The sequence below is a fragment of the Panthera pardus genome, unplaced genomic scaffold (assembly GCF_024362965.1).
Source record: "Panthera pardus isolate Hobbes unplaced genomic scaffold, ASM2436296v1 HiC_scaffold_27, whole genome shotgun sequence".
NCBI lineage: Eukaryota > Metazoa > Chordata > Mammalia > Carnivora > Felidae > Panthera > Panthera pardus.
Window position 1 is genome coordinate 75907594 of NW_026526843.1, and position 13213 is coordinate 75920806.

Below are 13213 nucleotides of genomic sequence, written 5' to 3' on the forward strand. Positions count from 1 at the left end.
ATCGGGCTCTGGGCTGATGGCTCAGAGCCTGGAGCCTGCTTCCGATTCTGTGTCTCCCTCTCTCTCTGTCCCTCCCCCGTTCATGCTCTGTCTCTCTCTGTCTCAAAAATAAATAAAACATTAAAAAAAATACTGGCTGAACACACCATGTTATTATCCATCTATATGAACCTTCTAACCAACTAAACATGGCCAGAAATCCACCCATATAATTTTATAAACAATATTATCTATCGCATGCCACTGTTAAATGCACACCTACATGACAGCTGGCATTCATTCATTTGTTCACTTATTAAAGATACTTATTGGGGACTTAAGTGGTAGGAGCTGTGCTATGGAGATACACAGGTAAATGAAATTGACACAGACCCTATCATCATGGAAGTGAAAGTGCAGTTGAGGTGATAAACCATACCTGGATTGTCACAGATAGAATCGTATAATTACAAATTATAATACACACTCTGGAGTAAAATCCAGGTGTATGCAAGAGTGTAAAACAAGGAGAACATCAACATGCCATAAGCATGTTGGGGAGGGTTGGGGGAAAGACAGTTTCCAAAAGCTAACAAAGTAATGACATTTGAGTGGTAATGGAAGGATTTGGGGTTTTATCTAAGCATACTTCCTAAACCTGTTTTGGGGAAGGGATGCCTACTGAAAACTTGATGGAAGCTATGACCCTCTCCCCAGAAAATAATGTCAGCAAAAATCACAGGAAATATGCATAAAGTATTAAGAAGTTCATGGACCTTCTGAAGCCCATCCTTGAACCGTTAAGCCCAGGGCAATACCTGTCCTGAAAATAAAGGGAAATATCTGAAGATTTTTGAAAATAGATTATGACATAGCCATCTTCATTATGTAAAATATGCCACTGAATGTAATAATATGAGTTATGAGTCTGGAGGCTTGGGCCAGATTGTTGCTAGTGGAGATCAAGAGAAGGGAGTGGAGTTCAGACAGTCTAGGAGGTAGAACTGAGAAGGATTGGACAGTTAGAGGCACCTGGGTGGCTCAGTTGGTTAAGTGTCTGACTCCTGATTTTGGGTCAGATCATGAGCTCATGGTCGTGAGATCAAGCCCTGCATTGGGTTGGGCATTGAGCCTGTTTAAGATTCCCTCTCTCCCTCTCCCTCAGGCCCCCGCCCTCATAAAAAGAATTAGACAGTTATAGGAGGTGAAGAAGAAAATAATAAGTATTAATGATGGCTCCTTGGTTTCTGGTTTGGGCAACAAGTGGACAAGGATGCTACCCACTCACAAACCCCATTCATTTGGTTTCAAAGTTTAACCATTCTAATATGTGTGCAGTGGTATGCCATTTTTATTTAAATGTAGATTTCCCTAATGACAAATAATTCTGATTATCTTTTCATATGCATATTTGCCAAATATCTATCTTCTTTGGTGAGGTTACTGTTCAGATTTTCTGCCCATTTTAAAATCAGGATGATTTTTTTTTATTATTGACTTTTAAGAGTTTTGTGTATATTGTTGATGCAAGTCCATTATCTGATATGTTTTGAATTTTTTCTTCCAGTGTCTTGTCTTTTCATTCATTTAACTGTATTTTTCGTAGAGCAGAGCTTTTTAAGTTTAATTTAATTTAATCTCTGTGTGTGTGTGTGTGTGTGTGTGTGTAAAAGAAATATCAATTGATACTGCAGAAAATAATCTGTATGAAGTAGAAATTGGTTTCATTAGCATTAGTAGAAAATACATTGTATAAAGTGGTTGTAACAGGATGCAAAATCCTGGCAGCAATTTAATAGAACAATTCTAGATTGTTAGGCTGAAGCCAACACCTAATGAGGACAAAAACCTTGTCTGTGATAAATTTTGAGCAATCCCTGAAGAAGCATTACATTAAACATAGACCAAATTGAATTGCTTTTATAAATGTTATAAAGTTGTATACAGTAGAGGAATTTTTCTACATGCACATTGATTTCACAGCAAGAGTGGCAAGAGAATACCTAAATACAGAAAAGAACATTCCTGCCAGATATCTAAATCCTTGATATAATAATGCATATAATTCAAAATTATTACACTATGATTATATCCAGGGTTCTCTGCAACTACATGGTGGTGGATTTAGAAAGCACAGCCCCCCCTAGAAGGCAGTCACCACCTTCTTCTATGTGTGTGTGTGTGTGTGTGTGTGTGTGAATGTATTTTTTATTTTCTTTATTTTTCTTAACTCTGCTGTTGCTGCTGCTTACCAAAACTGGTCTAGACAAAGTTGTATTATCTGTTGAACATAGCACTCTGGCAACCAAGAGGTTTAAAACTTCAGTCTTCTGGGGGTGAAGAAAACATTTTGTGACATTTGGAACTATGATTTATAAACGAGGTAGTCACAAATTTTCCTGGCATGAAGATTCCTACAATTTTCCCAATCAGAACATTATAAGAGATGACTAAAGTTTGTTTCAAAGGTACCATAAGAAAATTCTAGTTGTGGACTGATGTGAATATTCCACTAAGTTCCCTCTGATTCCATTCTACTCATTAAATACTCACAAAGATTGTACAGTATGGCAACAATTACAGAGCCTGGTATTAAGTCACAAAGTCCATTCTTACCAGTGTCATCCTTTATAGTAACACCATCTTTCCTGTACAGCTGGTCCATCAATACTGGGTCCAGCTTAGTCATCAGAATTTCTAAGATTTGATCTCACTGACACATTACCTGACTCTCTGGGAAATCCAGAATATACAAGTACCAGCAGTCAAAATTCAGATATCCCATGCAATATGCTGCTCTATGAGGGAAAATTGCATTGAGAAACACTGTGTTTTCAGTCTACTTAAATTCCAGTTAGTTAACATACAGTGTAATGTTACTTTAAGGTGTGCAATATAGTGAAGAAACACTATTTCTTTCTGGAAGTTCTGGTATGGGCACCCTTGGTGAGAAATTCTTACAAGAATAAAAGAAGTTTTTAATTCAGTCAAATCCACTGTAATCCCTACATGCTTCAACAGGGAAACCTCTGTTTTCAGTGGAGAGGGTGGTACCACATGGAACATCTGTAGGCAACCTCACTATCCTCTCTGAATACATAAGCTTCCTACTTTCCAGTTATTTGTCACATTGATGATTGCATGTTGTACATTCTTCAAAAATATGTCTCACTTAGATCTTGGGATGTTGTGAAGATCCCCAGATGTTTGGTTTGCTCCAAGATATCACCTTGAGAACCAACTCTCCAGTAGTTTCTCTGTCCCTTTAAAAAATGGCTATGCAGTTTCCATCACCATGAGACTGGCAAACAATTAACAACCACAGAAAATCAACTAAATTAAATTTATTCTCCTGATGCTGCCACTACCATTGCAGATTGTCCTATCCCTGTTACTAAATATTCTTTTTCTTGTGAAAAGTATTATATTCACTTAAAAATAGATTAATTACATTTTTTCCATATTTTTGTTTTGTTTTGTTATGCTTTGGGCAAGCAAAAGTTGAACCTGCAACTGTTGGAAATAGAAACAGATGCATTTCAGTCTCTTGTAGTCCGTGGTTTCCCTATTTGAGAGTTAAGTGAGTGCTAGCTAATTTTGCCTATCATACATTGTAAGCCTAATTGTTTTGAATAAAGGTCAAATTCTATGGTTTTGTTTCTTTCTTTATCTCTTTGCATATCATATTTTTGATATTGTATGGAAAACTCATCACCATATCTATGCTCATGTAGATATCCTCTGTTTCTTCTAGAATTTTTTTAGTTGTTTCTTTTGTTTTATTTTTTTGTTTTTGGATTTTGGATTTAGGTTTATAATTTTGAGTTAATTTGGGGATAAGTTGTAAGTTGTATGTCTAGGTTTGTTCTTTCTTTTTCTCTTTATCTTGTTCTTTCTATTCTTTCTCTTCTTCCCTCCCTCCCTTGTTGTCTCCTTCCCTCCTTCCCTCCGTCCTTCCTTCCCTCCCTCCCTCTCTTCTTCCTTCCTTTCTTCTTCCTTCCTTCCTTCTGTCCTTCCTTCCTTCTCTCCTTCCTTCTGTCCTTCCTTCCTTCCTTCCTTCCTTCCTTCCTTCTTTCCTTCCTTCCTTCCTTTCCATATTTTTGTTTTGTTTAAGGATATCCATTTTTTAGCACCATATGTTAAAAAGTATCTGTTTTTCTGTTTTATTACCATTGTGACTTTGTCAAACATCAGTTGACTCTATTTTTGTGCCTTTACTTATGGGATCTATATTCTGTTCTATACATTTGTATCTCTATCTCTACAGCAATACCACACTGTCTCCAGTACTATATAGCTTTACAATTAAGTCTTAATATTGGGCAGTATGAATCTTGAAAATTTTCTCTTCAGTATTATTTTGGCTATTATTTTTTTAAGTGTTAATTTATTGAGAGATAGAAAGGGGGGGGGAGACAGAGAGAGAGAGAGAGAGAGATAAGGAGAGAGAGAGATTGCAAGCAGGGAAGTGGGGCAGTGGCCGAGAGAGAGAATCCCAAGCAGGCTCTGCACTGTCAGTGCAAAGCCTGACTCCGAGCTCTATCTCAAAAACACTGAGATCATGACCTGCGGAAATCAAAAGTTAAATGCTCAACTGACTGAAGCCCCTGGCACCCCTTGTGTTGGCTATTTTTTTGTTAATGTTTATTTTATTTATTTTTTGAGTGAGCGAGAGTGAGAGACAGAGAGAGAGAGATTGCTAGCAGGGGAGGGGAAGAGAGAGAGGGAGACAGAGAATTGAAGCAGGCTCCAACCTGCCAGCACATAGCCCAACATGGGGCTCAAACTCACAAACCGCGAGATCACGACCTGAGCCGAAGTCCTGGTCACTTAACCACTTGAATCACCCAGGCGCCCCAAAGTTGGCTATTCTTGATCTTTGGCCTTTCCCTATGAATTTTAGAATCTTTTTGACAATATCAACAATATAACTTGCTGGAAACTTGATTGGGATTTTGTTGAATTTTACAAATCAAGTTGGGAGAACTGACACGTTAACTTTATCATCAAAACCATGAACACAGAATGTCTCCCAATTTTGTTAGATCTCTATTTTTATTTCATGTTTCAGAGCTTTGTAGTTCTCCTCCTATAGATCTTATACATATAATTTTATATTTTACTGTGTTAAGGACACTTGACATGAGATCTGCCTTAACAGACTTTTAAGTGCACAGTGCAGTATTATTATCTACAGGCATCATGCTGTAACAGCAGATTTCTAGAAGTTATTCATCTTGTATAATTGAAATTTTATACCTGTTGATTAACAACTCTCCATTTCTCTCTCTCCCTAGCCTCTGGTAATACTTTCATTAGTTTGATTTTTTTTAACATTGCATATAGAGCAATCATGTGTATTTGCCCTCTTGTGAATAATTTATTTCACTTAGTATAATGTCCTCCAGTTTCATCCCTGTTGATGCATATTGCAAGATTTCCTCTTTATAAGGCTGCATCATACTCTATGTATGTTTATACCACATTTTTTTCCCATTCATCTCTCCAATGGATGTATAGGTTGTTTTCCACATTTTGGCTACTGCGAATAGTGCTGCAATGAAAAAAAAAAAAAAGAGTGCTAATATCTTTTCAACACCCTGTTTTTAATTATTTTGGATAAATACCCAGAATTGGGGTTGCTGGATCGTATGGTAGTTCAATTTTTTTTTTTAATTTTTTGAAGAACCTCCATACTGTTTTCCATAGCTGCTGTACCATTTTGCATTCCTACCTGCAATGTACAGAGGCCCAGTATCTCCACAACCTCATCGACATTTGTTGTCTGTTTTTTTTTTTTAATAGTAACCATCCTAAGAGGTGCCTCACTGTAATTTTTATTTGCATTTTCCTGATTGGTGAATTTTGTAGTTTTCCTCCTAGTGTTGCCTGCCCTTTAATTTTTAAAAGAGTTTGAGAAGGATTGGTGTCAATTACTCTTTAACTGTTTTGAAAAACTTACCAGTGAAATTGCCTGTTCCTGGAGTTACCTGTGTTGGGAGGTCCTTGATTACTGGTTCAGACTTTTTAGCTCATTATTGGTATTTTTAGACTTCCTAATTCTTCCTGGTTTAGTCTAGTAGGTTGTGTGATTCTAAAATCTTCTTTATTTCTTCAAGGTTACCTAATTTGTTGGTGTATAGTTGTTCATAGTAGTCCCTTACGACCCTATGTATTTCTGCAGTGTTAGTGGTAACTTTTCCTCTGTCATTTCTAATTACATTTATTGGAGCCATCCTCCTTTTTTTTCTTAGTTGATCTCACTAAAGGTTTGACATTGTTGCTAATCATTTTGGCAAAGCAGCTGTTAGCTTCACTGATCTTTTCTATTGTTTTCTGGTCTTATTTTGTTTATTTCTGCTGTGACCCTAATTTTTCCCTTCCTTCTGCTAATTGTGGGTTTAGTTTGCTCTTCCATTTCTAGTTACTTGAGGTGTAAAGTTAGGTTTTTTGTTTGTGAGCTTTTTCTTTTCTTAATACATCCATTTATCGCTATAAATTATATTCTTCTGTCAGTACCGTTTTGGCAGCACCCAGTAGGTTTTAGTATATTGTGCTTCCATTTTACACTGTTTGAGATATTCTTCGATATCCTTTTCGATTTCTTCTCTGACTCACTGCTTTTTCAGGGTTGTGTTGTTTAATTTGCACGTTTGCAGATTTTTCAGCTTTCCTCATTTTTTCCTATTTCTAGCTTCATACCATTGTGGTTGGGAGAGATATCTGACATGATTTCAATCTTTGTAAATTCTCCAAGACGTTTTATGGGTCCTATCATATAATCTATCCTAGAGAATGTTCTATGTGCATTTGAGAAGAATGTTCTGCTGCTACTGGTTAAGTGAATCCATTTACATTTAGAATAATTATTGATATGCAAAGTCTTATTAATGCTGATGTGTTTTTTTATTTAACTTTATTTTTTATTTTTTTATAATTTACATCCAAATTAGTTAGTATATAGTGAAGCAATGATTCCAGTAGAATCCTTGATGCCCCTTACCCATTTAGCCCATCCCCCCTCCCACAACCCCTCCAGCAACCCTCAGTTTGTTCTCCATATTTATGAGTCTCTTTTGTTTTGTCCCCCTCCCTGTTTTTATATTATTTTTGTTTCCCTTCCCTTACGTTCATCTCTTGTGTCTCTTAAACTCCTCATATGAGTGGGAGTCATATGATTTTTGTCTTTCTCTAATTTCACTTAGCATAATGCCCTCCGGTTCCATCCACGTAGTTGCAAATGGCAAGATTTCATATTTTTGATTGCTGAGTAATATTCCATTGTGTGTGTGTGTGTGTGTGTGTGTGTGTGTGTGTGTATGCCACATTTTCTTTATCCATTCATCCACATCGATGGACATTTGGGCTCTTTCCATACTTTGGCTATTATTGATAGTGGTGCTATAAACATGGGGGTGCATATGTCCCTTCAAAACGGCACACCTGTATCCCTTGGATAAATGCCTAGTAGGGCAATTGCTGGGTCATAGGGTAGTTCTAGTTTTAATTTTTCGAAGAACCCCCACACTGTTTTCCAGAGTGGCTGCACCAGCTTGCATTCCCACCAACAATGCAAAACAGATCCTCTTTCTCCGCATCCTCGCCAACATCTGTTGTTGCCTGAGTTGTTAATGTTAGCCATTCTGACAGGTGTAAGGTGGTATCTCATTGTGGTTTTGATTTGTATTTCCCTGATGATGAGTGATGTTGAGCATTTTTTCATGTGTCGGTTGCCCGCCTGGGTGTCTTCTTGGGAGAAGTGTCTATTCATGTCTTTTGCCCATTTCTTCACTGGATTATTTGTTTTTTGGGTGTTGAGTTTGATAAGTTCTTTGTAAATTTTGGATACTAACCCTTTATCTGATATGTCATTTTAATGCTGATGTATTAATTGCTTTCTGCTTGTATACTATTCCCATTGCTTCTTTTTCACTCTATTTCTGCCTACCTTTGTAAATTGGTGGTTTTCCATGGTGGTATGCTCTATTTCCTCTTTTTACATGTTTCACAAATGTACTAGATTTTTGCCTTGTGGTTACCATGAGGGCTACGTAAAACATTTCATAGATAAAACATTCCATTTTATGCTGACAGCAACTTCTCTTTGTTCACTTATAAAGGCTCCATCCTTTACTCCTTCTTTTCATAATATTGATGTCACAATTCACCATTTTCCTGTTGTGTATTGGTTAACAACTTATGATAGGTGTAGTTATTTTAACTACTCTGTTCCTTAGTTGAGTAAGTACCAACTTACTCTGTACCATAGTTGAGTGGTTAACTCACCATACTAATATAGAATTTCAGTTTTTTAAGTCTGTCTTTTTTCACCTTTACTAGTGTGTTGTATATTTTTTGTGAATTTTGTGTTGTTGGTTAGTATCTTTCCATTTCAGCTTGAAGGACTCTTTTCAGCATTTCTAGCAAGGTGGGTCTGTAGTCATAAACTCCCTCAAGCTTTGTTTGTCTGGGAAAACATTAATTTCTCATTCATGTCTGTAGAAGTTTGCCAGATGAAGTATTCCTGGCTTGTCATTTTTTTTGTTTTTATTTAAATTCTGGTTAGTTAACATAGAGCATAATATTAGTTTCATGTGTACAATTTAGTGATTCAACACTTACATACAACATCCAGTGCTCATCACAAGTGCACCCCTTAAAACCCATCCCCCCACCCATCTCCCCTCTGGTAACCATTAGTTTGTTCTCTACGGTTAAGAATATTTCTTGGTTTGCCTCCATCTCTCTCTCTTTTTTTTTTCTTTTGCCATTTCCTTATTTGCTGTGTTTCTTAAATTCCACCTATGAGTGAAATCATATGGTGTTTGTCTTTCTCTGACTGATTTACTTTACTTAGCATAATATTCTCTAGCTCCATCTGTGTCATTGCAAATGGCAAGGTTTCATTTTTCTTCATGACTGAACAATATTCCTGTGTGTGTGTGTGTGTGTGTGTGTGTGTGTCACATATATCACATTTCTTTTATCCATTCATCGGTCGCATATGTCATTCCAGTTTCTCCTGGCCTGTAGGTTTTCTGCTGAGAAGTCTGATGGAACAGAGGTTACTTTGGAGGTGTTTTTCTTCTTTCTTTGATGCCTTTAAGGTCTCTTTTTGGTCACCTAACTTTGACAGTTTTATTATAATGTGTATTGTAGAAGGTCTTTTAGCACTGATATAATAGGGTGTTCTGTTAGTTTTGTGGACATCTATCATGTTCTTCCCTAGTTTTGAGTAGCTCTCCCATATTATTTCCTTAAATAACCTCTTTGCCTATTTCTCCCTCTCTTCTCCTTCTGGTATCCTGATTATTCTTATATTTGTCTTTGTTATGGTTTCCCATCGCTCACATAGGCTTTCTTTGCTCTTTTTAAATCTCTGTTCTTTATTCTCTTCTGATTCTGTTATTTCAAAATTCAGTCCCTCCAGTCACTCATTCTTTCTTTCATCTGGTCTGCTCTGCTACTCATGTTGTCTATTGCCTCTTTCACCTAATTCATTGAATTCTTCAGCTACAGCGTTTCTGTTTGGTTCCTTTTCGTTCAATCTCTTGGTAAAGAATTCATGTTGTTCATGTATTTTACTCTTGATTCATTGAATTGTGTTTCTAACTTTTATCTGTAAGTTGTTGAGCTTCTTCATACCTGTCAGTTTGGATCCTTTACCAGTTAGGTTGCTATATTCTGTGCTTTTGAGCTCCATTGCTGGAAAATCATTATTTTCTTTTTGTGATACCACGTTCCTTGATTTTTTATTTTCCTTGTATTTATGTGTTAATTCCCTTGCCTTTCAAGTAGCAGATACATCCATAATGTTTTCCTCCTTGCCTCCAGCAGATGTGGTGTTATGTCCTATTTTATTGTTGTTATCTGACATTCCCTTGGTGTTTATGAAGGTGTGCCTGATCTACTTTTCTTGCTTTCTCATGTTCAATTTTTTAAAGTTTTTATGTCTTCTCTGACTCTTGCAATTTGCCATGCAGGCTATTGTTTTCCCAAAGATGGAGCTAGAGCTCACGTTTATGGCTTCTCCATTGTCCAGCAACCAAGGTTTGTTTTCCTAGTGTGCCCCCTGCATACCAGAGCTTGATATCATGGATACACTTGAGAGCACATACAGAGCTGGCAGCAGAGTAGGGGGACGTGTGGGTTAGCACTTTTGTGTATTGGGTGTGTCCACGGACCCTGATCCTCAGGGGTGGTACTCCCAGTGCTTCATGGGTGGACTTCCTGCTGAGCACAATCCCTTTAGTGCCCTTTGAGATACTTATCTGCTTCTTTACCAATATTCTCCCTCCTTCCCAGTGGGGAGCTTTCACATTAATACTCTGAGTGCTTGTGAATGGAAGAGTGTTTCTTCAGTTATATTATGTCTAGCTGAGGTAGCCAAGCACCCACTCACCAGTTTTCTTTTTTCCTGTGGGGGAGGTTGCCTACACCAGATAAATCAGATCTGTTCAGTGTTTCTTGAGGGTGGGTTGGTGCCTGGAAATCTTCTCCTACCACCTCAACAGCAACCAAAGTCATATTACAACAACAACAACAACAACAACAACAACAACAACAACAAAACTTTTCTTAGCATAATACCCTCTAGTTCCAGCCACGTAGTTGCCAATGGCAAGATTTCATTCCTTTTGATTGCTGAGTAATACTCCATTGTGTGTGTGTGTGTGTGTGTGTGTGTGTGTGTGTTTGTGTGTGTGTGTGTGTGTGTGTGTGTGTATACCATATCTTCTTTATCCATTCAACTATCGATGGACATTTGGGCTCTATCCATACTTTGGCTATTGTTGATAGTGCTGTTATAAACATTAGAGTATATGCGCCCCTTTAAAACAGCATACCTGTATCCCTTGGATAAGTACCTAGTAGTGAAATTGCTGGGTCATAAGGTAGTTCTATTTTAAAATTTTTGAGGAACCTTCATACTGTTTTCTAGAGTGGTTGCACCATTTTGCATTCCTACCAGCAGTGCAAAAGAGATCCTTTTTCTCCACATCTTCACCAACAACATCTGCTGTTGCCTGAGTTGTTAATGTTAGCCATTCTGAAAGTGTGAGGTGGTATCTAATTGTGGTTTTGATTTCTAACCGAAATTAGTCAGAGAAAGACAAATATCATATGACTTCACTCATATGAGGACTTTAAGATACAAAACAGATAAACATAAGGGAAGGGAAGGGAAGCAAAAAATATATATAAAAACAGGGAGAGGGACAAAACATAAGAGACTTTTAAATAGGGAGAGCAACAGAGGGTTACTGGAGGGGTTGTGGGAGGGGGGATGTGCTAAATGGGTAAAGGGCATTAAGGAATCTACTCCTGAAATCATTGTTGCACTATATGCTAACTAACTTGGATGTAAATTTAGAAGAAAAAATAATAAAGAAGAAAAAAGAGAAAAAAGAAAGAAAGAAACCTTTTTTTCTCCAACTGTGTGATAGAGTCTTCCTTCAAGAAACCTGAACTGCTGCATGTTATCTCATACATGAGTGTTTTCCCTGTTCAATACTCACCCAAATTTTGCCCAAAAGTGGCAAGAGGGGTCTAGGCAATTTCATTGTCATTGCTACTTCTGTAGCCTGTGTGGAAGTGAGTCTCTTACTGATTGCACAAGTGAGTGAGACTATTTTTTAGGTCGTGTGCAGTAAGGTATTATGTTCCAAAACCCACCACGACACTTTTGTTCCTGTATGGATGTCCAATTTCTTATTACTATTATTTAAAAGGGGGGTATAAATGAGGACTCTCTTACACAGACATGTTACTGGCATCACACCACTACAAGCATGAAACCTACAGATATCACAATGACCCTAAACCCATATCTTTCAATAGTAACACTGAATGCAAATGGACTAAATACTCCAATCAAAAGACATAGGGTATCAGAATGGATAAAAAAAACAAGACCCATCTATTTGCTGTCTACAAGAGACTCATTTTAGACCTGAGGACAGCTTCAGATTGAAAGTGAGAGGATGGAGAACTAGCTATCATGCTTGGAAGTCAAAAGAAAGCTGGAGTAACCATACATATATCAGACGAACTAGACTTTAAATTAAAGGCTCTAACAAGAGATGAAGAAGGGCATTATATAATAATTACAGGGTCTATCCATCAGGAAGAGCTAACAGTTATAAATGTCTATGCACTGAATTCGGAAGCGCCCAAATATATAAAACAATTAATCACAAACATAAGCAACCTTATTGATAAGAATGTGGTAATTGCAAAAAAAAAAAAAAAAAAAAAAAAAAAAAGAATGTGGTAATTGCAGGGGACTTTAATACTCCACTTTCAACAATGTATACATCATCTAGACAGAGAATCAATAAAGAAACAAGGGCCCTGAATGATACATTGGTTCAGATGGACTTGATAGATACATTTAGAACTCTGAATCCCAAAACAATGGAATATAGTTTCTTCTCAGGTGTACGTGGGACATTCTCCAAGATAGATCATATACTGGAACATAAAACAGACCTTAATAAGGATAAAAGAATTGAAATCATACCGTGCACAGTTTCAGATCACAATGCTATGAAACTTGAAATCAACCATAGGAAAAAAGTCTGGAAAACCTCCAAAAGCAAGGTGGTTAAAAAACATCCTAATAATAAATGCATGGGTCAACCAGGCAATTAGAGAAGAAATTTAAAAAAATATATGGAAACAAATGAAAATGAAAATACAACTCTGGTAATTTATTTATTTAGTTTTGGTATTATGGTAATGATTGCCCCAACAAATAAGTTAAGAAGTACCTGCTATGCTTGTATTTAATGGAACGATTGTGGTTGTTTGGTAATATTTCTTTTCATACATTGATACTTTACTGTGGTAAGCATAATGATCTATCTTCAACATAATTTAAGAGTACACTACATTGTTGTTGAATATAGGTGCAATGTTGTGCAATAGATCTTCAGAGCTTATTCATCTTGCTTAACTGAAACTTTATGCTGCCTTATTAATAACTCTGCATTTCCCTTACCCCCTGCCCATATCCTGGTAACAATCATTCCAGTCTTTGATTTTATGAGTTTGACTCTTTAGATACCTCCTATAAGTGGAATTATGCAGTTTTTGTCTTTCTGCGTTTGGCTTATTTCACTGAATAGAATGTCCACAACATCAATCTGTGCTGTCATATATTGTAGAATCTCCTTTGTAGGGCTGAATAGTATTCCATTGTGTGCATATGCCACATTTTCTTAATCCATTC

The 13213-nt window shown here is 36.9% G+C and overlaps 1 pseudogene; it reads right to left on the minus strand.

Annotated features, from left to right (window-relative positions):
* Positions 1 to 2205: 2205 nt before the first annotated feature.
* LOC109261398 (S-adenosylmethionine decarboxylase proenzyme 1-like) lies at positions 2206 to 3270 on the minus strand (annotated as a pseudogene).
* Positions 3271 to 13213: the final 9943 nt, after the last annotated feature.